Here is an 8,414-nt window from a genome sequence, read left to right as displayed (position 1 = left end):
ATGCTGGTCTTGTTAAACAGTTCGAGGGAAGACTATTAATTGTTACCTTAGTCGAGGGGAGGTAATCTGTCACTCCTGCCTGGCTGTGTTTACATTCTATCTTTATGCTTGGCCATCTGTTTGTCTGGTGGAATGACTTAAAACGTACATCTCGGGAAGATAAATGTTAACTAACCTTTAATTTAGTGTCTGGTCTCATGCAGGAACGGGGCTGAAGGATTCTTTTGGGTAACCCGTCCGCCTCCTCTCGGTCCGCCTAAAGAGGAGAGATAAAAAATAACTTACTTTTGTGTGTCAGTCTCGATTATCCGACGGTCTTGCGTAACTAAAGGCGTCATGGTTGAAAGGGATGTTCTTAGATGGTGTTGAAATATTGACGTTTGTTTAAAAGTTTGCCAGAAAAGTTTCGGGCTTTTGTCTGAAGAAAGAGGAAAAAAATATATGAATAATCTCAAGGTGCAGTGACGTCAGACGAACAACAGTCAAGGGTTACCTGTTTTTTTCGAACGTGTGTGTGTGTGTGTGTGTGTGTGTGTGTGTGTGTGTGTGCGTGTGTGTGTGTGTGTGTGTGTGTGTGTGTGTGTGTACAGTACGTGCAGTTGGCCGCTCTACGGCCGATGCTGGCTCTCCCCGAAAGGTTTCCATCCGTCTCTACGGTCTCCGCGGCAGGCTCCGCCCCCTCCGCAGCCTCCAGTACAGCATCGCCTCCGAGGATCCCCTTGTGTGGCGTCCATCAGTCGCATTGCTGATATTCTTGTAATTTCCATTGTGTATCACATGCCCACATCGACTTTTGATTTATCACATGGCAAGAGAGAGGAAAGTGCTAAGTGCACCTCCTCATCAGTCCTTGGGTTTTATGAATGGAGCGCTCAGATGCATAATACCAGACTGAGGTCCGACTCTGGCGAGGCACTGACAATAAGAAAGACGTCCTTGACGAATTCTCCGATTATGCAGCCTTTGTGGCATAAAGCACAAAGCCTCACATCGTAGACGGTGGTGACTCCTATGGTTTTGCGTGGATTTCGAGCCTTGCAGTGAGGTAAGAGGTGCCTCCGCGGGACAGAGGGGGCGTCCGAGACTATAATCTGGCGGCGGTGGTGGACGTTGGCTAAAGTTGATAAAGTGTCACACCGATATTGTGCGAGGGGGGAGCGCGGGGGCCGGGATGTGCTGATGAGTTATTGTTGGGAGGAGGGAGCGTCGCCGCCTCTCGCGACGCCCCTTGCGCTGTTTGATCAAGGGATCGTGACGCTCCCGGAGCTACCCGCCTCCCTCGCTCTCGCTCCAGGCCTCATGTTGACTCTTCGTATTGTACCTTACACACACACACACACACACACACACACACACACACACACACACACACACACACACACACACACACACACACACACACACACACACACACACACACATTGTCAACCAGAAAAAACCGCAAAGCCAATACTGAATTTCTTTTATTCACAAAAAAAAAAATGTATGGGGATTGTTATTAACAATTTACTTGTAACTTTTTCAAGCTCTCTTTAAATATATTAATCATTTAACGTGTCTTTGTATTGTTTTCATATCCCACATTCTCTCTCTCTCTCTCTCTCTCTCTCTCTCTCTCTCTCTCTCTCCTCTCTCTCTCTCTCTCTCTCTCTCTCTCTCTCTCTCTCTCTCTCTCTCTCTCTCTCTCTCTCTCTCTCTCTCTCTCTCTCTCTCTCTCTCTCTCTCTCTCTCTCTACTATAATATATCGTGTGCAGTACATGGGTACATGATGTGAATTCATGTAACCGCCAGCTTCCCGTCTCACTGATGAGCTTTGACTGTGGATGATCACAAATGGATTTTTTTTTTTTTCATCTTTCTCTCTTTGTGGTGAAGAATGAAATATGATTAATTATGAAAATGTTCATTGGATTATGTTTGCTTGTTAAGATTTCGCCTGTGAAATTAAATCAAAATTTAATTTCTTGCTCGTTGTTAATATTGTCAATAAAAGAAAAAAAATATTACATTTTCATGCTGCTTTTAATGTTCGTGAAGTTGAAACTAAAGAGGATAAAATTGTTTGTTAACTTCAGCCGACGTGTCAGCGGCCCTTGGGAGGCCTGACCCGGCGCCCTGTGAAAAGATTAAGGCCGCCCTGCCCCCCGTCACCGCCGGTATGGTTTCCTTGGCCGTGAGCCTGCCTCGTCCACTTCTAAATTTAGTTTTGTCTCTTGTAATCGTGGTCATATTAATATACTTGTACAAACGTTGATTACATCGATGTACTTTACATAATAGTGTATGTATTTTTGTCTAATTTGTATAGCCGCAATACACGTGCTGCGGGAACTGGGAATTGCGTGTGTGGTGGGTGTGTGTGCGTGTGGGTGAGAGCAACCCACAGACCCGCCCTACGCTCCCCCCAAAAGCCTCCGGTAACGACGATTGGTCGACGGCGGTCACGTGACCGGCCGCCAAATACTCAAAAATATCAAACCCTCCGCCAGTGGCATGGCTGCTGATTGTTACGCGGCACCCAAGATCCGCCTCGCGAGGTCGGGGTGCAAGGTGGTCGCACACCTGGTCATCCTAAATATGCTCATCACGCGACATCATCTCTTTCGCTGTATTTTGACGCAATTTTCTCCTCAATTACAAGAGATGGCTAAAACACTTGAGAATAATTTTTATGACGGTCAGGCTCATAAAATGTGGTAATTCAGGGTGTTGTTCTGCCGAGGAGAAATAAACTTGTTGGGGATGTCATGCTGGAGTAAGTGGAGGGGGCCCTTGGAGTGTCCTCACTCTAATGAGTTCCAAAAGGTATGAGAGAGACCATCTTCCCCCTTTGGAGGGAGGTAAATCAGCACCCCCTCACGCCTTGGCTGTCGTTGCCGGAATGATGGTAGTAGTTGTGAGGTGGAGAGGGGTAGGCTGGTTTGTTGGTGGCCAGGCCAGGAAGGGAGGAGGGTTACGTAGTCCCCGGTCGGCCCCCATGGTTGTGGCAGCAGCAGCAGCAGCGGCGCGCGGGCCAGTGTGTCCCCACCGCCCGCCCCGCGCGCACCCACACCTCACGCCGCCACCACCACCACGCACCGGGCCAGTCGCTAGCGTGGTGCCCCTCAGTGAACACAACCTCTCTCAGTGTCAAGTGCCCAGTGAGTGCCGGTGGCCTTACAGTGCCAGTGACTAACACCCTGGATCCTTGCCCACTACTGTACAAGCTTACTCCTTCAGCAGGATTACTCACGCCTGTCCTCCCGTGTTAGTGGAGGAACCTGAACACACTGTAAGCATCTGTAGTATGAAGACTTCCAGCACATCACCACAGGAGTATTTTCGGAGCATGTCTTCTGGTGAACCTCTCCGACGAGGTCTTCCAACTTCGTCCGTCGAGTGATCGCCAAGAAAATCCTGACTCCTGAGCAATACAGACGAAAATTGAGACAAAAGTGACGCCATTTCACAGTCACTCAGCCTAAATTGAATCCATTTAGGGGGCGAAGTGGCGGACATTTGTTCACATATCCCGGCGTCTCAGGGGGGCGATGGGCCCCTGCTTTAATGTTTATCCAATTTTATTTTGGTGAAAAAGTACTGCTAAATCAATTTGATGGTGATGGTGTTTATTAAGGGACTGTGAATGGTCCAATAGCGATTGTTATCATAGACTTTCCACGTGTAAAATGGTTACACAGCATCTCTGAATTAAGATGATTCAAGGGCTGAAAATACTTTTTTTCACTGGAAACTACTGGTGTACCAGACAATTTCTTGTTAAAAAGAAAGCAATTGGCTTAGGCATGACATAGGCCTACCAGAGTGTGGTCTTGAAGGCTTGTCACCCAAAACACTCGTATTACAAAAGCGTCTCCTGTTACTTGATATATTACCTGGAGTTCCTGCTGCCTCCTAGTTGTCAGAGCTCAGGATCACTGGATGCATTTTGACCTTTTACCATCATATATCGTACACATGATGTCCATAAAGCACTTATGGTCATTAACAAAACAATAGACTGGTGCATATTCCATCGCGATGCCTTTCACAAAAAGCAGTGGTTTATCTGATGCACATGCCCGTGCAGTTATTTATCGCTAATCTTATCATGACCTGAGGAATTTTGAATTAACCTGGAGGTGGTGACCGCGTCATTTTTAACTCTGCGTGTTAGTGGTTGCCGTAAATCAAGGTGGAAGCGTAAGGATGTCAAGGCAAGCTCATTGGTGGCGCATGAAGAAACCAGTCCGCATGACTATAGCGACTGGTATAGCTTGTATGAGTGACAAGGTGACGCAAGGTACCATCATATTGAAAAGGAACTGACTCATGTCCACCTTTGTACCGTCAGACCGGTGCTTCCCCGTGCGTCTAATTACAAGTGTATTGTGGTTGAAGGACTCAGGGAAGGAAGGATGGAGGGAGGGAGGGAGGTAGGTAAGGGAGGGTGGCAGGGAGCGGTCACTCACCACCTACCTAGACACACTCACACACACACACACACACACACACACACACGCACACACACACACACACACACACACACAAACACACACACACACACACACACACACACACACACACACACACACACACACACACACACATTCCTCCTTAGGGGCTTTAGATTCCGTCGTGCTATCAAGAGGCGCCATGAATCACAGTCATGATACGATTAATGAACTAGGACGCTACTTACGGAGCCGGACAGAATAAGCCACCGGTAACCAGACATTGATGTGCCTCACCACTGGCCTGTTGTGATTAAGATCAGGAATTGCATCCATATATATATATATATATATATATATATATATATATATATATATATATATATATATATATATATATATATATATATATATATATATATATATATATATATATATATATATATATATATATATATATATATATATATCACACACACACACACACACACACACACACACACACACACACTACGGATTATAAAATCAAAAGAAATATTGGTCTCTTGCTGTGCGTGTATAGCGGCATCCCGCAAACGTGATAAGGCAACACATTTTTCATTTACTAATTTTTGTGCGTTTCGTGATACGGTAATTGCAGAATATACATCACTAAACTTCTCAGCTCTTTCTCATTAACCTGAACCGTCATTTCTATTCAAGTCATTTGCATTGTGTCATTAGAGATCATCAATCGTTCACTGAATCATGCAGGCCCAAGTCAAATCAGTCGTGCCTGGTCACAGGTTCGGTTCGAACCGATACCGAGATGGCAATGCGCCCACCGGGGAGGCCAGGCTGGCGGATTGTTTGTAAACATGGCAGCGGTGGTGGTGGTAGTGGTGGTGGTCGTGGTGGGTACGATCCAGTCTGGTGGGTTGGAGCATCGCACATGCAGTGCATCATTACAGGCCACTATTTTCACACACTGTGCTCTTCTAGCTATACAAGTCTCTGGTCAGTGTTTGGCATGCCATGGGAAAACCATGATAATGTAAAAACAAGATTCACATTTATGTTTACCGTAGTGACATATATATAAGTAACAAATGCATGGTCAGGTATCCAGAAATGTATATCAGTAAAAAAAAGAATGTGTGAGATAATGACACGTACAAAAAACGCTGCCTTGGTCAGGAAGAATTACCAGAGGTGATTAACGCTAGCAGGCGAGGCACACGTGATATTTGCCTCAACACAGCAGTGGCGATCTGTCACTGCAGCCAAGGTCACAGCTCTCGGCTCCTCCAACAACACTGAGCTGCAATTACTTTTCACTCTTTTAAATGCCAGAGGTAACGCTGGAGTCAGTGACATGTAACTGCCCCATCGAGCAAACGTGATCACCCGCTAAGTGTTTCCCCTTTACTCTGTATCACTTTCCTTATGAACTTGGAATGATCGATGCTTGAGCTGGTCTAGCCGAGGGACCTGTTCTTTTGATTCATTGCCTTTTTTGTTAAGATGGACTAATTTCGTATCTTGGATAATACAGGCGCGTGGCTTTACTGGTGTTTATCACATCTATCATACTTTCGGGCTCCTGTGAACATGATGACAAACTAAGCAACACCCTCATGCTTTGATTATCTACAGTTAGGCAACTCTGGCTGTTTTATTCGAATTTATTACTTAATGTTACCTACCATCTTCGAAGAGTAACCTTTAATCACTTTCTCTTGCAGATAAATGATGATATATTCCGATATATTTTGATAGTGTTTTTCGTATTTCGCTACCCAAAGTACTTTCCAAATAGCTATAAGAAATTATCAAGAAATCTTCCGTGAAATTCAGGAAGTATTTTGTATGTGTCATTGGTTCCCTCTTAATATGTGGATAGATAAGAGGATATTGAGTGGTTCATGTCAGTAAAGTGAACCAATTTTGTCTGCTCGTGTGAGATCCCAGCTCGCTTGTGATAAGTGTGAGGGAAACTGCGAAGTCACAGTAGGAGTTGCAGTGCTCTGGAAAATTATAAAACGAGAAAAAAAAAAAAAGTAATCTGAAGTGCATCTTAAAATTTCCTAAAAGTGTAAATAAAAGTGACGTATATATATTCTTAAGTCAATGGCAATACCCACAAGTGCTTTTTTTTTCAAGTGTGTACAAGTAAGTGGTGCTCAAAAGTGGCCCAGAAAGTAGGTCATAAGTTGATCTCCAAAGTGGCTCCTCTCAGTGGCCTGCAAGACCCTCCTGAGCAGCCCGCCACCGTGGCTCGGGATCGAGGCCTCGCAGTGGACTCAAAAAGTGTATCCGTCGTGAGTCGGATTCGTGGGATGGTGTGTGTTGTTGATGCACGGAGATAATATCTGAAAGGGGAGGGAGACTCCTTGTCATGCACATCAGGAAATGCCATGCAATTTTGAGGAACACGCTTTTGTAATCTCCCCAAGAACCCAGCGGTGCCCTCGACCCCACTGCGAATGTGAAGGATGGAAGTCGTAAGTAGGAAAAAAAAAATATACACGTAAAGCCCAAAAAAATGTCAAACAAGGCCATTCGCAGCTAAATACCCGCTCATCCGCTTGCTCAGTGTTGCTTCAGATTTGTGTTTCCAGTGATATGTGTTTTCTGGTTGTTTATTTTGCTGGGTAGAGGTTCATCCCCCGAAAGCTTTTTTTTATTTTTTTTTTTATTGTAATTTGTGTGTGCGTGTGTTTATTTTTTTGTGACATTATAGCTGGCTCCGGCATGCAGCTCTTGGCTTAGGCTGCTGTCTTGCATCTCCTACTTAAATCCCCCCAAAAAATGCATCATCCGTATTATTTTTTTCCCCTCCCTGCAAGTACAAGCACAATTATAACCCTCATTCACTCATAAATCAGGTATCAATTACTCTCCTCGTTGATAATAATCTAGCTGTATGAATATGCTAAGTGCGCCCACTGGTACATATCACTGCCTTAATGGTGTGGGGACAGGCAAGTTTCACCCTTACAGCCACCACGGCGAGAGGAATGAATGGCTCTCCTTCTCATGGGCGGAGTCGACATCTTTATTTTGCTGCATATCATTACGGCCAAGTAGTGATCCTTTGACAGAGGAAGAGAGAGGGAAGGGGTGCGTGTACCTGGCTGTGGACGACTGCTTATGTCTCACCTTACGTAGAACTAAGCGATGATGTGTCTGAAGGCCTTTATTTCGCTCTTCTCCTAATTATTTTGTTTACTTGCTTTGTTTAATGCGTTTAGAGTACAACTTTATCCCTGTTCCCTCGTGGCATTGGCCCTGCACCCTTTGAATAAGTTGTCTGCGTTCAAAGATTTGTTGCTGCATTAGAGTTGCTGTTATGGTGCTTAATAGCCTGCTGTCAGTGCTGCTATTCTTGAGGTGCAGACGCATAACTCTACCTGATCTCAGAGCAAATACCCTTCCTTGTTAGCAATACCAATGAATGTGCTGCTTTAGATGTGAATCGATAAAAAGAAGATACTTGTTGGATCCTATTTTTATATGGTTGTTGTTTTGGAATGCTGTTTACTTTCTTCCTTTATTTTGTGATGCTTTTTGTCCAGTTTATAAAATGTGACAATAGGATCAATTGGCTTCTTCCCGTAGAGTTTTACACCACACAACAAATATTTCTATTTATGTCTGATCATATCTATGTTGTGTCGTCCCTTTCTTCCCTAACTTGTATGTGTAAGCAGGAACGTGGTTCTCATTACAAGATTTACTACAGTAGGTCTAATTTCGTAAAAAAAAAATAATATTTGGTTCTTTGATTCACGTCGTAGGGAAAGTTTTCTCTAACGCGTTTTGTTGGTGAATGTAATAAAATTTTTGGCTTTCCTACCACATCAGGGTATCAAGAAAACACAATGAATTGATAATATTCTACATTCATTAAGACTGATTATTATATTACATTGATAAAATGTTAAAAATCTATACTCTCTCTCTCTCTCTCTCTCTCTCTCTCTCTCTCTCTCTCTCTC

This window comes from Scylla paramamosain, chromosome 16 (assembly GCF_035594125.1).
Source record: "Scylla paramamosain isolate STU-SP2022 chromosome 16, ASM3559412v1, whole genome shotgun sequence".
Lineage (NCBI taxonomy): Eukaryota > Metazoa > Arthropoda > Malacostraca > Decapoda > Portunidae > Scylla > Scylla paramamosain.
This window is presented reverse-complemented; position numbering follows the sequence as displayed.